At 56.6% G+C, this 16,906-nt stretch overlaps 1 protein-coding gene across 11 annotated transcripts in view; it reads right to left on the reverse strand.

The window, feature by feature from the left end:
• ATP2B2 (ATPase plasma membrane Ca2+ transporting 2) overlaps positions 1–11,099 on the reverse strand; it is a 280,408-nt gene extending 269,309 nt beyond the window's left edge. For 10 of the 11 annotated variants that reach the window (XM_004702241.2, XM_004702240.2, XM_045289964.1 and 7 more), the window contains exon 1: positions 11,034–11,099. The gene's annotated coding sequence lies outside the window, so the exon portion shown is untranslated. The remainder of the gene's footprint in view (positions 1–11,033) is intronic. The other variant, XM_045289963.1, reaches the window with a different exon arrangement.
• Positions 11,100–16,906: the final 5,807 nt, after the last annotated feature.

A 16,906-nucleotide genomic window follows, 5' to 3' on the forward strand; every position in this document is an offset into this window, starting at 1 on the left:
GCTGTGCTGGCCTGGCTCCTCCTGACTGCTGCCCTGTGGACAGTCCGCAGCTCACTGACCCAAGCCCCTCAGCTCTCTGCAGCATTTCCTGTGCCTGCCACAGGCTGGGTTCTGAGCTTCTCCCGTGTCCGTAAAACCAACCCCAACCAGCTGCTGTTGGGTCAGAACTGGCTGAAGGGACTGAAAATGTGTCAGGGGACAGTTGTTCTCCGTGGCTTTACTCAGCCCGTTTCCCTGGAAGGACAGTAGAACCCTGGACCTGGACGCGAGTCCGTTCTAGAAGGAGCGTCGGAATGCAATGAAGTCGAGTTCCGAATCCACTTTTCCCATAAGAAATAACTGAAAATGGATTAATCCGTTCTTGACCGCCAAGTTTTTACCCTAACCTTGCCTTTAAAAAAAAATCATTTTATTAGGGGCTCGTCCAACTCTTATCACAATCCATACAGACATCAATTGTGTAAAGCACATGTGTATATTCATTGCCCTCATCATTCTCAAAACATTTGCTCTCCACTTAAGCCCCCGGCATCAGCTCCTCATTTTCCCCCCTCCCTCCCTGCTCCCCCTCCCTCACGAGCCCTTGATAATTTATAAATTATTATTTTGTCATATCTTGCTCTGTCCGACGTCTCACCTTGCCTTTTTACATAAAACATTACACAGAAATTTCAAAGTAAATAAGTTCAGAATGAAATAATATCATTTAAATAAGAAACACAACATTTAAAAAGTTTTAAACAACTACAGTATGGCCCATACCTTGCGACTGATGAGGATCTGGATCTGTGGACAGGATGTGGGGAGGAGGTACAGAGGAGAGAGAGCCACTGTTTGGAAGGGGAATCCCCTTCCATAAAATCAACTGGTAGCAGCTTTTCAGGAGTTTTTTTACCCCCCTTCTTTGCCTTTTTTCACCAGGACCTGGCTGACTTTCTCTAAAACAAACCAACCTCTGTCTAATGGTGTCTGCTGTTGCTGTTTCCTTCATCATTATCTAAAAGGGCTTATTAAATTATCATCAACAATATCGTAACACGGTTAACCAGTTCCTTATCATGATGATTCTTTTAAAAAACTCTTTCTTAGGACCCATGTTTTTTATCTAAAAATAGTACAAAAAGCCACAAAAATGAAGAAAATTATAGCAAAACGCTTGGAACACAGCCGCAAAAGGTTTCAACAACATGCTAACAACGCCCACGAATGCTGAGGGACCGAAACACGGACTGCTTTTGTTTACAAGAATCACGTGTGTCAGTCGGATTCCAGATGCTTTCTTTGAGCTCCAATGCAAAATTTTCTCGACATTTTGAGTTAGTTTGGAGAATCTGGTAGCCTGCGGAAAGCCCGTGGGGCCTCTGTGAGCTGGCGGGACTGGAGGGCAGTTGCTGGTGGGGGTGCCAGGCATGAAGCTGGCGCCCCTGGAAGCTCCCCGAGCTGGGCACAGCTGGCCGGACTGCAAAAGGAGGTCCCCAGGGCACAGGATACCAGTGGAGAGAGGTCTTCCTGCCTCTACCTGCCTGCAGCAGGTGGGCTTGCCTGGGGGGGATCTAGTAAGACGCTCTGTAGGTGGAGCCAACCGAATGCACCGGGCTGTCTGGGAAGAGGCCACATCCCTAGGTCGAGGACGCCAGGGCCAGGCCCAAATCTCCGCAAGGACACACGCAGAACATGCAGTATGGACACGGCTGAGCATAGAGCCGGAGTCTGAGGCCAACCGCAAGGAGGACATCGGTGTCACAGGGTCATCCGCCAGGCCAGTCTCTGGGGTGGGCTGTGGCATCGAGGATGAGCGAGGCATAAGAAGTTCGGGCCCTTGCGAGAGGGGGACAGCACAGAGAGAGGCCTAGGCCAGGAGCTCAGGCCGAGCTCTGTCTTCCTCCCTCACCAGGAGGGCATCACCTGCCCCGCCGCCTTTCCCTACCAGGCCAATAGCTGTGTGAACCGTTACATGCTTGGCTGCTAACAGTCGGGTGGAAGTGCAGGTCCACTCAAGAGGTTCAGCAGAAAGACAAGGCGATTGCATTCAGAAAAACCCGCCATTGGAACCCCTGCGGAACCCAAGGCCCCCTGGCATAACCTCCTTCCTCCAAACAGCGCTCCACTTCCTAGGTGGGAGGGCGAGCTGGGACGGGGCCCTAAGATTCCCAGGCAGCCAGGACAGTGCAGTGATGGGTCTCCACTCGTTCAGAGCAAGCCGGGGTGAGAAAGTGGGAATGACGAGCCCAGGCCCCTTCTACGACCCCTCGGTCAGAACAGCCACACGGTTCCCAGCTCTCACTGCCAATCCCCGAGAACAGGGGCAGACAGGGCATCTGGCACCAGGGGTGGGGGGTGGGGGGGACGAAGAATGTGGGTACAGAGGCCAGGCTCTGTGGTCAGACAGACTGCTCCAGCCCAACAGGCGCTGGCCTTCCGTCACCTTGTGGGTCTGGGACAGAGCTCACCCCTGTGGCTGAAGTCTTGGCCATACGTGGACTAGTCTGTAAGGGGGACAAGCACCGACACTCCATCACCTGAGGCCTGCAGGGCAGCATCTCCCTGAAGGCGAAGGTCAGAGTGAAGGCAGGGAGGAGCGGGGACGGGGTTGCCACGCTGAGGGGGCTGCTGTCACCAAGCTGGGACGCTATGCGTATGAAAACGGGTCTGCACTGAACCCACAAGAAGACAGCCCGGAAGAAAGTCCGTCAAGAGAGCCTCAGGGAAGTCTCCTTTCACCCCTGTGGGCTCACCGGGGGCTGGGGTCGTCATGAAAGCAACAGAAAGCTGACGGGAGCTGGGCGGAGGCCGGGGGTTGGGGGCACTCAGGAGCAGGTGCATACCTATAGACTGCCATCCCCGGGCAATAGAGCATCACAGTGAAGCATGAGGGAAAGCCCCCATGGAGGTGACGGGGAGCACGGGCCCTGGTCTGTGGTGCCACCCCCTCCAGCAACCAGCTCCCCAGCTGCCCCCTCCCTCCAGCTTGCACCCAGGAAGTCAGGAGAGCGTGCTGATATCCTCCATTTACCCCCAACTAGGCCTGCTCTCCAGCACAGACCTCATTAATATGAGATTACGGGGATTATCAGCTGCCCCCCCCCACTTGAAGGTGACAGTGGGATGGGGGCAACTTGGGGCCTGGGAGATGTGATTCCCTACTCCTTTCCTCCCACCGTGTAGTGTGGAAACCGAGGGGTCAGAGGGAGTGCTGGGTGGGAGCCCCCCCCCCCCCCCCTGTGATCACAAGGGTAGGCTATGGAGCACCCTGTCTCTTCCACTGGGTCATCGGATGGGGCCGGGGCTGTCCTGGAAACCCATGCCCATCTCAGGCAGCCAGCGCCGTCCCCAGACTCCAGCAGCCATGCTAGAAAGGCTACAAGACGGCTTCTGGTCCTGACTCTGGCCCAGAACGTGACCAGAGGAGGCTGGGCGTCAGCCTGGGACACAGGCCCAGCACCTTTGATGGCTGCGGTTGGTCTCCCTGGTGGCGCCATAGACGTACCCCCCCCTCCATGCAGGAGCCCGACAGCCCACTCCTGGCCATGCAGCTCCGGTGTGCTCCTGCCAGTGCAAGCTTAGGAGAGGCTGGGGTGCAGAGCTGGCTGGGCGTCTGGACAGACGCGGACCAGGCAGAAAGGTCTGGCGGTCTACCTTTGAAATCGTCCAAGGACAGCCTGAAGGCTCACCACGGTCTGATGCTCACAGGGACAATGCAGGACCAGACGGCTGTGTACTCATTGTGCACGTGGTTGCCATGGGCCAGGGCTGACCCCCGGGGGCAGCAGCAGCAGCAACAACCACAGTTATCTTGAGGAGGAAGGCTTTGTTTAGACCTACTGTGCCTCTCAGACCCCCCCCACCAGCATGTTGGACCCCCTGCCTGCCTGACCACATAGAGACAGCAGGCCTCTGAGCGTTCGCTCCAGAGAAAGCACAGTCGCGTTAGGGTTTTTGATGTCCCTGTCTTGTCTCCATGGCTAGCTTCTACAGGTGACTGGAGACAGGACGGCCCAGCGAAACTGCCTCGTACAGTTTAGTTGTAGAGATTGTAAACAATGCAGCCAAGTGACACGGCGAGCAGACTAGAGTTGACTAAATGGCTTATAGATGCGGCCAGGGGAAGGGTGAGGGTAGGCTACAAAGCCTAAAGCTGGGGAGAAGATGAAAACTTTTCAGCAGATTAAAACACTACCGCTTGCAGATGGGTAAAACGGAGGACCAGGGAGGGAGAGTGGCCACCCCAGCACCCCACCCCCACCTCGTCTCCTCCCCACCTATCCATTTCTAAGGCCACTGCATCCCCTTCAAGGATCTCTGGCCAGACGGTGGTTACCAGCTCAGCTGCTCAGGGAAAGGTCGCTGGTTTGAAACCAAGTGCCGCTTTGAGGGAGCAAGGCGAGGGAGACTGCTCCTGGTCGGATTATAGCCCTGGAAACCCTTGGAGACAGTCTGACTCTGTCCTACAGGCCACTGGGAGTTGGAGTCCACTCGGGAGCACCCGGTCTCCAGTTGCTTCTTCTCTCTCTCATCGGTGCCCTCTTCCCAAGCCCTCCATTCGAGCTGCAGCCCAGGCCATCCCTGCCCTGCCCAGGAGGGCACCTTGGACGAGGGAGGAGCTCCTGGGAGGAGCTTGGAACATGGGGCTTGTAGCCAGCCCTAGAGCCCAGTCCTGACCAGGCCCTCCCAGGCGAAGTTGAGTTGGGCCAGCGTCTCAACAAGCCCACAACTGGCCCGCCCTGGGGGCACCATGAGGCCTGGCTGAGCCTGTGCCTCCAAGAGGCTCAGCAACCCCCACCCGCCCCCCCAGCATCTAGCAGATGCTCTTGAGCAGAATTGCTGCCTTGTCCTTGGTACGTTCAGTGACACCCTTGACAGCGCGAGGAGCCTTAAAACGGCTTTAAAAATAGATAAGGAGTCATTTATAATTTGTACATTCATTGTTGGAATGCAAATGATGCTGCTAAGAGCCCGCTCTCCTAAGGAGGCTTGTGAATCCATCAATCTGCTGAGCAAACCCTCGGCTTCTCCCCAGAGCAGGTGAGAGTCCAGAGTTCAGGCTCGAGTGCTCCGAGGGAGGTTTCATGAGGTGCTGACCAGGGGGCCCCGATAACCCCATGCTCTGTCCTCTCCCCTCCCCCAGCTGTCTCAATGTGGGACAGGGCTTGGGGAGAGGTCACGGGTCTTTAGGTAACAGCCCACATTCTTCCGTCTAAACCTCGGCCTTTCTAGAAACAAACTCTCCACTAAAGAAACAGACAACAAGAAGGAAGACATCCCTCAACTTGCTGACCACAGAGAAGCCACAAAGAGAACACGTCTTCGGTACCCTGTGAGAAGGCAGATCTGGGTGTGGGGGACTTCCGTGTCCCCAGTCCTCCCTGTCCTGAGAGCGGCTGCAAGCTTCACCAGGTAACATTTCTTTACCTGGTGTTTCACAGGCATCTACACTTGGCATGGCCCCAGCCTAACTCATCGTCCTTGCTCCCACCCCCCACCCCCACCCGCGCCTCTTAACCCCTTCCCTCCTCTCCCCATCAGCACCCTTTAACCACAGTCTCCCACCCGGAAGCCTTCTGAGCTCCCTGAGCCTCCGCCTGCCTCCAGGCCCCCCACACAGACGCACCTTCACCCAGCAGGTGGAGTGATGGTTGTAACACACCTAATACTCCACCCCCCTGCCCCAACCTCACAGTCTCCCCAAACCTTAAGACCAAGCCCTGCACTGGACTGAATTGTGCCCATTCCAAATATATCAAAATGGGACCTCGGTGCTAATCAGTAGGAACATACTTGGGAATGGGAGCCCTCCTGGTGGCACAGTGGTTACGAGTCCGGCTGCTAGCTTCAAGGTCGGCAGTTTGAAACCACCACTAGCCACTCCAGGAGAAAGAAAGACAGGGCTTTCTGCTCCCATAACGAGGGACCATCTAAGAAGCCCACAGGGCAGTTCTGTTCTGTCCCACGGGGTGGCTGTGAGCTGCACCGACCCCATGGTGGTGGGAGGTCTCTCTTGCTGTGTTAGTTACGTCATGTCAGAGCAGAGCGGGTTCTAAACAGAGTGGTGTCTCCTTATCTGTTCTCCTTTGATCTCTTGTAAGATTCAGTGTCATGTGAGTCACACCCCAAGAAGATGCCCCTGCCATGGGGTCAGGGCTGTGACCTGAGCAAGGCAGTCAGCCCCCCACCCCCGCCCCAAATTCCCAGACACCGATCAGGGCTGATCGCATCATTCCGGAGCCGCCACATGATGTCACTGCTTGACCGCCAGCGCTTGGAGCAAACACAGGTCCCTCCATGACACTCAAGGCCCACCAAGCACTGTGAGTGGCTGGCAGGAGCGGAACTAGATCAGGAAGCATCTCCCCCAGGGCCGTGGCCTGCACTTGGACCTGCGGCATCCTGAACTCTGACAAAATACATTTCTGTCCCCTGAAGGTCACCCAACTGTGGCCTTCCTGTGTGGTGACACTGGATAATGATGACAAGCCCTGGCCTCTAACTTAGCTGTAGAAGGAGCATGGATTGGGGGCCACCTGCGTACCAGGTGCTGGCCTCACTGTGATGTCCGTTCTATGGGCATCCGCCCCACTATTAGGCTCCAACTCAGAGGCTGGCATTTGGCAACCTCTCCGTAGAGTTTATTTAGCTTCTCATGGGCTGATGCAGCATTTCAGATTCAGGAGATTTCCCATAAAGATCTAGGCTTCTGGCTTCTCTTGAAAACCCAGCAGGCTGGCAGGCCCTGGGCCCCTACCCTCCCTGGCGGCACTCCTTCATCTCCAGCACCATCACGCGCCTCGCAGCTGGTCACGGCTCCCACCGCCCCACACTGCCGGCTTCCCTCACAGAGTTCTGAGGGTCTGAGCGCTGTGGAGACTGGAGTTTGTACCTCTGGTTCTTGGAGTCGTGGTGGCACTGTGGTTACACACTGGCTGCGCCTCTGGAAGGGGCTCCTTTGGGCCCAGTGGACCCTGACCTGGGGACCCACACGGAGCTGGCCACGCCTAGGCCTCCAGCACTGGACCGTCTCATCTTAGAGAAACCTTTTCCTGCTAACCCCGGTTTCCTCCCAAGCTAAGCAACTCCCTAACCCCTGGGAAGGGGATACAGGAGGGTCAAGTTCATGCTCAGCTAGTCAGCGTCTCTCACAGCCCCACCCTAGCCAGGGTCTCCTGCCCCCAGCCAGGAACAAAGCCAGCCTGAAGGTCCAACTTCAAGTCAGCCCGTCTGCCTGTGTGCCCGCCCACACACTCGCTCCGTGGCAAGTCTCCTGCGTGTCCCTCCCATGTCTCATGCTCACACCCACAGCCGTTCACCATGTCGAGAGGACCCGGCAGGACATGGCCGACTGCTGGCACTGCACGTTCACTGGGCACCCGTGGAGACGCTGGGAGTAGGGGCTTGTGGGCACTCCCCCAGGTGTTGACCCTGCCTCCATGTGTTTGTTCACCAGGTAGCCTGCGGCAAAGGGGTGGAGGGCCCTGCCTGCGCTAGTCACTTCCAGATTCCGGCTCATATTCCATCCCCCCCCCCCCCACACTTATCCCTTCTCTCGCTGGGTGACTCCTCTGCACGCTGAGCCCCCGCCACCACCCTGTCCACTTTCAAGTCAGCCCAGGAGCCTCTCTTCTGCCGCAGCTGACCGTCCACCATGCCCGCTCATGAAAGCGCAGAGAACAGCCCTGCTGCCCGGCTCTCCACCTCCCTACCCTTGGGGCTTTGGTCGAAGCCCCTGCCTCCAGGTGCAGCTCTCTCACCTGGGCTCTGGCCCCCCTGTCGCCATGGCAGGCCCCGAGCATTCTAAATGCAGCACGACCACGTCGTACCTCTCCCTGCGGCGGCACATCAGGTCACCCTTGCTGTGACCCCACAATCCTCCCTGTCCCCTGGATAGGCAGCGTCTGCCCACGCCTGCCACCATGTGCTGCTACAGGGTGTCTGTCCACACTACTTTCTGCCCGCCTTTTGCTCCCTAGAGAACTCCTACTCATTCCTCAAGATCCAACTCAACTGACCTCTCCCCTAAAACACCTCCGTAGCACACAGAAGCCCAGCTAGTCCTTCCTCCCCAAGGGGACCCTGTCCCAGGACTCAGGCACCACAGTCACATAAACAAGCAGCCCTGAGGACACCTGGGGCACTTCTAGATGGAGGCCCTATGCTACCCTCCTTGATCCCCATCCCCACCCCACCCCGGGTGCCTTGCTGGGAGCTGGCATGTACAAAACCCTCTGTAACATCTGGCAGAGAATCAGGGAAGAAGCAAGGGCCTTCAGGGAAGTTCTGTCCCAGCCCCACCATGGGCATTCGTCAGCAACAACCTTCCTTCCCAGAACCCCGGCACCACGTTGGCATGGCCAAGTCTGGCTGCCAGTCACAGAATCGCCGGCTCTTGAGCCATTTCCTTTTTGGGTCTCACTGGTTCCTGCAGCCCAGACACCAGCAGCCCTTCTGTTCTGTTTTTCAACAAGTCCCTGGCAGGTGGCTCCTTTCCAGCCTCTGTGAGCCCACGGTGCCTGAAGCCCACACTGTCCCTGACAGGGTGTCTGGCAAGCTCCCACCAGAGCAGTGGGCTTCCCCCAAGCCAGGGCTCCAGGACAAGGGGTTGAAGGGGCCTATGGGGCATGGGGCTACCCAAAATGCTACCCAGGCTGCCAGCAGGGGAGGCAGACAGAAGTGGCTGCTCTAGAAGCCGCAGCTGCTCCCACCCAGGCCCATGGCTCTGGCTGCGTGAGGTGCTCCCTGCTCCGGCCAGTCCTGCTACTTCCTCCCTACAAGCTGCTGGCACACCTAGCCGGGAGCTCTCCGAGCCTATGAGAGAAGACATAGGGTCACAAGAAAGGTGTCCCAGGAAGACCACTGGTCAGGGCTGGGCAGCAAGCCCTGCAGATGCAGACATGCTACTGAGGGACTAGGCTGGTCCCTGGACCCCCATGGCTGAGGAGGGCCAGGCCAGCGGCTCCGGTACTGGACGATCCAACACTTGCACCTGCCTGTTCTTTCACGGGAGTGGGTGTCAAAGCCGCCGCGAGCAGCAGGCCTTGTCTGTAAAGCGGGCGTCTTTTGAGGACCTAGAGCGGATGGCCTGAGCACTGACTGTTGGCCTCAGAGACTGCGGCGCCCTGTCTGAGCGGCGCCTGAAGAGCAAGGCCGGGCTCACCGAGCAGATGCCGAGAAGAAGGAAGGGGCAGCAGGGCCATTGCAGGGCTGGCCGGGCCAGGATCTACCCCACACACCGGAAGTCGGGTTTCAGAAGGCAGCACGGGCCACCTGGGAGACTCATCACGACCCTAGAGGGCAGGGCAGAACAGCCCCTGTGCGTGTCTGAGTCTGAAACTCCTCACGGGAGTAGAAGGCCTCCTCCTGCTCCCATAACCAACCATGGGACGCTTTTCAAAAAAATAAGGTGTTTCCTCTGAAACATCGCACAAACAACAGCTTAGGATAGTCGTGTGTGTGTGTGTGTGTGTGTGTGTGTGTGTGTGACTTAGCCTCCAACAATGTCACCGGATGGGCGCCCACTCGCCACACGTTGCTCGGGCCCCACTGGCTAGTCACCAGCTTTGGGAGTGATGGAGAGATGGGAGGCGAAGATCTGTTCCCAGCAGAGAGGAGGCAGAGTCTGAGCTGCAGCTTGAGAGGATGCACAAGTCCACCTGCCCAGTGCCCCAGTTGTGCTAAACTCCCCAGTCCCGCGTCTCAGATCCCCAGAACACCACTGTGTGCTGGGGCCGATCCGGCAGCTAATTCTCAGAGCACCCCACGAGGGCCTGTGGGTTACTCGATCACCAGACAGCACTCGGGCTAACACGTTCATTACGTGAAACTTGAAAACGCAAAACGCAAATTGGCCCTGATCTCTTAACCCAGGGGAGAAAAAAACCCAAAAAACCAACCCAAAATAATGACCAGTGGTGATGTTTGCTCAGCACTAATGGAGTCCGATCAAAACCACAGAACCATCCACTCAGACAGGCTTACAATGGCATGCTCACGTCCCTGCAGCTCAACGGGAGTCTTTAGGGCGTTGACGAAAACAGCTTTGTGAGTATGAGATCAAACGATAAACCACAGATGGCGTTTTCCACGGATGCGTCCCAGCCCCTCCCTGAACCTCTCCTGAGGATTGCGTGGTACCCACAGAGGTGATTCAGCCCACCGTCACAGATGGGGTGGTGGTGGTGGTGGGGTGTTGTGGGGGCTTCACTGGTATCCGATGCCCTGGTGGCAACTGCTCATTCTGCCTTTGAGTGATGCCACCTCCACGCACATACCCCCCTCCCGCCCCCCATCCCACCAGAAGGGCAGTTTCTCCAGCATGGCCAGAGGAGCAGGGACCCAAGTCTTTGTCAGGAAATTATCGGCTTGTGCCCCAGAACTTACAGGCAGCCCCCCAGCAACTGGAGCTGTGTTTCCAAACATTTCTGTACACGCCCACTTTTCCAGAGGGCCAGCGGATCCAGGAGAGACACCTGCAATGGCAGAGCCAGGCTGGCCCCGCTCAGGCCCTGAACTAGCCTGCAGGGCAGTCTTCCTTTCTAGGGCGCCTGCAGAAGGCCTTGCTTGTTCCAGCCTGGGCCATCCGGCTCGGCACAGTCCTCCCCCGACCTCCCCTCAGACCCCCAAATCAAGAACACCCCTGTGTGGTTGAACAGCGACATACCAGTGGAGGAAACCCATTTGATAGTGCTAAAAGATACAAAAGTTGAGTGACTGATACACTACGAGCCAACTGGCCCACCCAGCAACATTGCTCTTTATTTCAAAAGGACCCCACCGCATCTCTCTCTGCTGGTAGGGTACCGCACCGAGGGGGAAGTGGGAGCATGTCCCAGGTGGGAGCGATACATCGTCCTGCCCTGCTGCCTCTGGCCAGCAAAGCCGCTGGGGTGGCCCGGGCAGCAGGACTGGGAGGGGGAAAGCGGAGGGCCAGTGTGTGGACAGGCGGTTTGCAACAGAGGCATGTTCAATCAGAGCTGTTTTGCTGAAGGGGGCAGACAGAGCTGAGCCCTCCACGTGTGCCCAGGGTGGGGGGTGCTTGTACTCACCCGTCTCCTCTGCCGACTCTCAGTCCACGTTCCCGACAGACAGATGGATGGACGTGGGGGCCTGAGGACAAAGGTGAGACAGGCAGTCAGTGGGGTATTTCTCGCGTGGCAGCCTGTTCAGAGGTGTGCTCTGCTGAGACAGTGTTCAAACTGCCACACCAAATCTGGGGCTTGGCACAAAAATATGACTTCCTGAGGCCCCGTGGCCCACCCATGCCCCTGAGCCATGTCCAGCAGCATACGGCTGTCCCCATGTAGTCCACAGGTCCTCAGGCCCCATTTCTCGGGCCCCAGGCCCCCCCAGGCCCTGGGTTTGCAGGACTTGCTGTGGACTCCGTGTCCAAGGTCTGCCAAGCCCCACGTGCCCCCTCTCAGGAGACATGACTTCCCCAGGACCGGCTGAGCTGCCGGCCCTCCCTTCCAGCCGCTGTTCTCGAGACAGAAACTGAAAATTCTGGCAAGAAAGCCAGGCCTGGTCCTTACAGTAATCTAGTGAGAAGATCAAGTTAGACTCTTGACAACATTTAGGTCAGGGGTCCTGCTGCCCCTCCCTTGCAGTCCTGGGGGGCTGGAATCAGCCAGGTCAGGACACTATGCAGTTCGAGGGGTTAACATGAGAAGGAACATGGTAAGGAGCAAGCAGAAGTGGGGATGCTTATATTAGCCCCCCACCCCCACCCCACACACACCTGGTCCTGAGGAGGGTGGAGGGGGCTCTGAGAGTATTGTCATCTCTGGTCAAGGGATGCAGCCAGACTAGGGTGGCCCCGGCCCTGAGGGACGGCCTCAGGAGAGCCCAGTCCTGGGAACGGACAGCATGCTTTGCAGAGTAGAGCTCTAATATGACCACAGTTGTGGGGTAGGGACAGGGCCGGCCAGTGCTGGCTCTGTTCTACGAGGTTCGCTGTGACGCGGAGCCAGCAGGGTGGCCCCTGACAACCATAGGAACTCGGTGCCAATCCTGCCAGTGCCTTCCAGTTCCACTCATGAACCTGGGCCTGGGCCCCTCCCCAGCCCTGGAGCCCAGCCCGGGCCTGACTTCCCTTGCCCCTGGACGGCTACCTTCACAGTGCAGGTCAGCTGCTCTCTGTGACAGCCAGGCCCGCCCTTTCCCAGGAAAGCAGCCCCGTCCGGAGTTCACGGAGCTCCAGTGCTGGCACAGGGCGCCCACAGAGTCACGAGGCCGAGTCGGTGCCAGACATGGGAACACAAAGTGGGCCAGCCGGCCAGTTCCCCAGGTCGCTTCTGGGAAGGACTCAGGGTGGTGGCAGCATGGGCAGGGTTTCAGGGAACCCCGAGCCAGAGTGGCAGGGGGGAGCATCTGCTCTTGCTTCTTACAGATGGGGAAACTGAGGCAGCAAGTGGCAGAACAAGGTTCCCTCTGGCCCGCTGATGGAGGCTTACTGGCCACATCCAGGCCAAGACAGCGGCGCAGGGCTGTTTGCTCCAGGATAGCCAGGCACCAGCGTTTGCATACCCGCACACCCTAAAGAGCCCCGGAAGTGTCTTTTGGGGAAGCAGCAGGCTCACTCGTGAACCCTCAGCTGGAATACCCCTTGCCCCAACTCTCTGAGGTGGGGACCTATCATTCCCACTTTGTGGATGAGGAAGGTTTGTCCCAGGGAAGTTACTCGGGATGTCCTGGCAGGGAGCTGTGGGGTGGGGTGGCAGCTGCAGCCATAGGACAGAACAAGGGCTCTGCTGGGGTGGCCCTGGGTTGAGGGGCTCACCCTCACCCCCCAGTACGTTTGGAGATCAACTTTTTAAATGAAAAGTTTCAGATTTAGGGTAAAATTACAAAGATTGTTTAGAACGCTCCCAACACCTACATCCAATCTCCTCTATGAATGTAGTCTTACATTAAAAAGTGCATTTGTCACAATTAATGAACCATGCCGACACCTTAGTAACTGCAGTCATAGCTTATTCACATTCCTGCAGGCTTCTTTCCATTTTAAAAACTTCTCCTTTTGATGTGAGTGAAAGTTTACAGAGAAGATCTGTGTTGTGATGTTAATTACAGTCCCCACCAGCAAACAGCACTCCTCCCACTTCCTCCCTGTGCTTCCTGAATCTGTCCTCCTTCCTCCACTTCCTCCCTCTGCTTCCTGTATCTGTCTTCCGTCCTCTCTAAGGATCATCATCTTGGGGGTTCCACCACTCTCTGCCAGACCAGAAACCCTGGTCTTTTTTGGGGGGTGGTGGTGGATACAATATATTAATATATACTACTTTTACAATTGTGATATTTTATCAGGTGTAAAAGCATTTGCACAACCCATATACCCGACTTCAGATTTATTGTCCCAAATGTAAAATGCTTTCCATATAAAAGTGACAAGCTGCTTTTAAGGACAATAACTCTGTAGGTGCATCTGCTCAGGAAGTAACGAATGTGTACAGGGTAGGAAGCGCCCTGCGCTTTGGCAGCTACCAGGCCAAGACACTGAGGCCACAGCATCTGGTAACTCTCCCTTAGGAAGCTAAGTGCCACCCAAGCTGGTGTTTTCTATTTTTAAATCAGAGGCAGTTTATTTTTCCAGCTTAGCATCTGTGTATCTCTTACATAGCAAAACCCACTTTAACTTAGCAGCCATTTGCAAGTTGTCCCTCTCCTATTTCTTCCACTCTCTGGCAATTGTTTATAATGACTATTACTGGTAATACTCAATTTATTTAGGCTGATCAAAAACATACACTTTTGAAAGCTGGTCTTTTACATAAATCTGTTTTATAAATTTGCACCATGAAAACTAGTGCCAAGACCTTATAAAACATGCGTGATTTTTTACCACTTGACTTTCCCAACCTGGGTCTTTTGTTTGGTTGTGAATCCTGCTCTACCTCTTCTCCCACTCTCTCCCGGGCCTCCTATGGCCATCCTGATCAGAGCAGCCGGCAGTGGAGCCGGCACCACCTGGCTCTTCTCCTCTCAGGCTCAGCTCATTCATGCCTCTTTCTGCTCCAGGACCCGCCCAGCGATCGACACACTTGTCACCTCCCTGCAGGCTCCGTGGCTGTGAGTTTCTCAGGCTTTGCTGGTTTGGGATAATTGTGATTTTTCCAGGCCACCACTGTCAGGTATTTTGCAGAACTGTCCCTCAGTGAGGATTTGTCTGTTTGTTTCTTTCTTTCTCATAATCAGACTGATGTTACGGGTTTGGGGCTATTAGTTGTCAGCCAATGTTCCACGCTGTGGTGGCTTACCTGCTGCTGTCATGCTAGTAGTGATGCCACCTGTATTTAAAACAGCAGCAGGGTCACCCTTGATGTGAAAATTTCAGCAGAGCTTCCAGACTTAGATTAGGAAGAACCCGTGCCCCCCCTCCCCACCCCCCGACAATCTACCTGCCCAAAGTAGCCAGTGAGAACCCTGTGGGTCACACTGGACATTAGCCCCCTCACCGGCTGGCTTTGGTCACGTCATTGAGAGGGCACAGGCGCAGGGGGAGGGTGTCATGTCTGGGGCAGCAGAGGGGCCAGAGAGGGACGGGACCCTCCGTGAGGTGGACTGGCATGACAGCCACAACAATGAGGGGGGCACAAGACGGGGGAGCACGTGGGTTTGGCAAGGAAGGGCAGAGAGGCAGAATGCCTTTCGTGCCGCCACATGCCAGCCCCATAGTTGTTAACTTGGGAAGCACGAGCCAGGCGGCTGTCCAGCACTTCCTGACCGTGTGCTCCTGGAGCTCCTGTTCGGACCTCTGTGGGCCTCTCCCAGGTGTCCCCACCCATGTAAGGCATCTGGCTCAGACCAGGATATCTGTCACGTCCAGGTCTTCTTGGTGAGGTCCAATGAGGCCTCCTCAGGCTCAGCTGGGGTCCACCTGACCCCAGGCCCAGACCCTGAGCTTCTGTGGATAGTCAGATGTCCCTGGCTCTGGACAGCCAACCTCCCACCCCAGGAGCTCCCTGGCCTCCTCCCGCAGAGACCGACCACTGGGGTGGGACCGATGAGCAATCTGTCTGCACTGGTGATGTTTTCATCCTGGATGAAAGGAGACCCCAGCCCGAGCCCACGGTAGAGCTGTGAGGAAGCTGGATCTGGGGGTCAGCACTGTTAGTGTCTACACATGCTGACAACAGCAGGGACTCTCAACAGAAAGAGGGGGTGCAACCGGAGGGAAAAGCCCCAGGCATCCAGCGCAGAAGGTTCTGGACTGACCTGAAGCAGAATGAGGCGGGGACCCCAGAAGGCCGGGGGCAAGTCTGACTGCAGTGGTCAGGGTGTGGGAGCTGGGGGCCAGCCCGGCTGCCAGTCTCAGATTCTTGCCCTTCTGACTTGCAGGTTTGGGTGACCGAACCTCTCACCCTGGATCATCTTACAGTCACTTAGCTGAGACAGGGCTAAGCTCAGAGTATGATCTGAGGTGGTGGTGGGGGCACCCTGGCCTTGGGGAGACAGGGCAGGAGTAGAGCCCGGGTCAGCCACTGCCCAGGAAGAGCAGGGTGCCTGTGGGGTTATCAGCACTTCAATGGAGGTCTGAGCTTAAATCCCAGCTCTGCGATTCACTGGCCTGGGTCCTTGAGCAAGTCCCACCAACCTCCTAAGCCTCAGTTTTCCACGCTATAAAATGGACATGGAGAATGAACTGCCCAAGGAGCAGACAGCTCTCTCGGAAGGAGTATGCCAGAGTGCTTCTCAGAGGCCAGGACGGCGAGACTCGGTCTCGCATACCTCGGACATGTTATCAGGAGAGATCAGCCCTGAGGAACACCTTGCTGGATCAAGTAGCGGGGCAGTGCAAAGGAGGAAGCCATCAAAGAGACGGGTTTGCACCGTGACCACAACACAGCAGGCGTGAGGAAGGCCGGCGTCGCGCACAGGGCTTTGATGTGCTGGGGCCGGTTCCGGGCACCTAACCACCACCACAAGGACTACGAAACAGCAGCTGCTAAGGTCAAGGGTGAAGGGAAAAGCAGACGATGTTTGGGACACAGCACGGTGCCTGACACTTGCGAATCCCCCTCCCCGAAATATCCCCATCCCAAGGAAGGCCAGACCACCAACTGTGCCCTCAAACTGCTGACACACCAGGGGTGTCCCACATGGGCGACGAGACAACGTTCAAAGGGGAATGGGCTGAGGGTCAACATGTGCTGCCAGCACACCCAGGGAGGATTTGGGCGCAGGATGAGTGTGATGTGGGGGAGACTTCATGGAAGGGAGGGCCTGGGGAAATGCACCCCAAGTCCTTCCTTTGGCTACTCTCCTTGGGTGGGAGGCCTCCTCCCTTTGTTAGTCCCTTTTCTGGGAGATGGGGTGGGGAGAAATGTTCTCTGTCATACCACAATTCAGTCACTATATTCAAGAGTCCACTTGCTCCCCAAGGTCCTACCATGGTTTCTACCTCTTCCCCAAATCTCACCAGGATTGCTGCAGACCGAGAGGATCCCATTCCTCTTGGGAGCTGCCAAACCCAACCTGCACCACCACCTCCAACCCAACAGCCTGTGGGCTCCTCCCATCTCAGCCCCTGCACCCTGGGAGGCGTTAGAGGAGCCCACTGCTCCGGACTTCTGAGTTTTCTCACCTTGAAACACAAGTGTTGGGTTAGGGTGGTGTCTCCCAGAACATGCTGAGGGGAGCACTCATGCACCTTTGAGAGGCTCCCTAACACAGAGCCTCGTGGCAGAGAACCTTGTGAGCTGCAGCCCCCTCTGTCCTTGGGCACGCCCAGGCTCAGGTCAGTTCTACCACGTGGGAAGTGGCCCAGTTTGGCCGAACCTAGCATTGCCAGTTGAACCTGACCATGGACTCCTTTGGGGAGCTGTGTCTATTAATACAACCCCACCAGGCTGGCATTCCTCCACATCACACTTCGGGGAATTCAGGTGTGATTCAACAAGAGTCTAGACCATGACATTTCACC

The sequence above is a fragment of the Echinops telfairi genome, unplaced genomic scaffold, assembly GCF_000313985.2.
Source record: "Echinops telfairi isolate 266 unplaced genomic scaffold, ASM31398v2 ScPeMD7_31;HRSCAF=116, whole genome shotgun sequence".
NCBI lineage: Eukaryota > Metazoa > Chordata > Mammalia > Afrosoricida > Tenrecidae > Echinops > Echinops telfairi.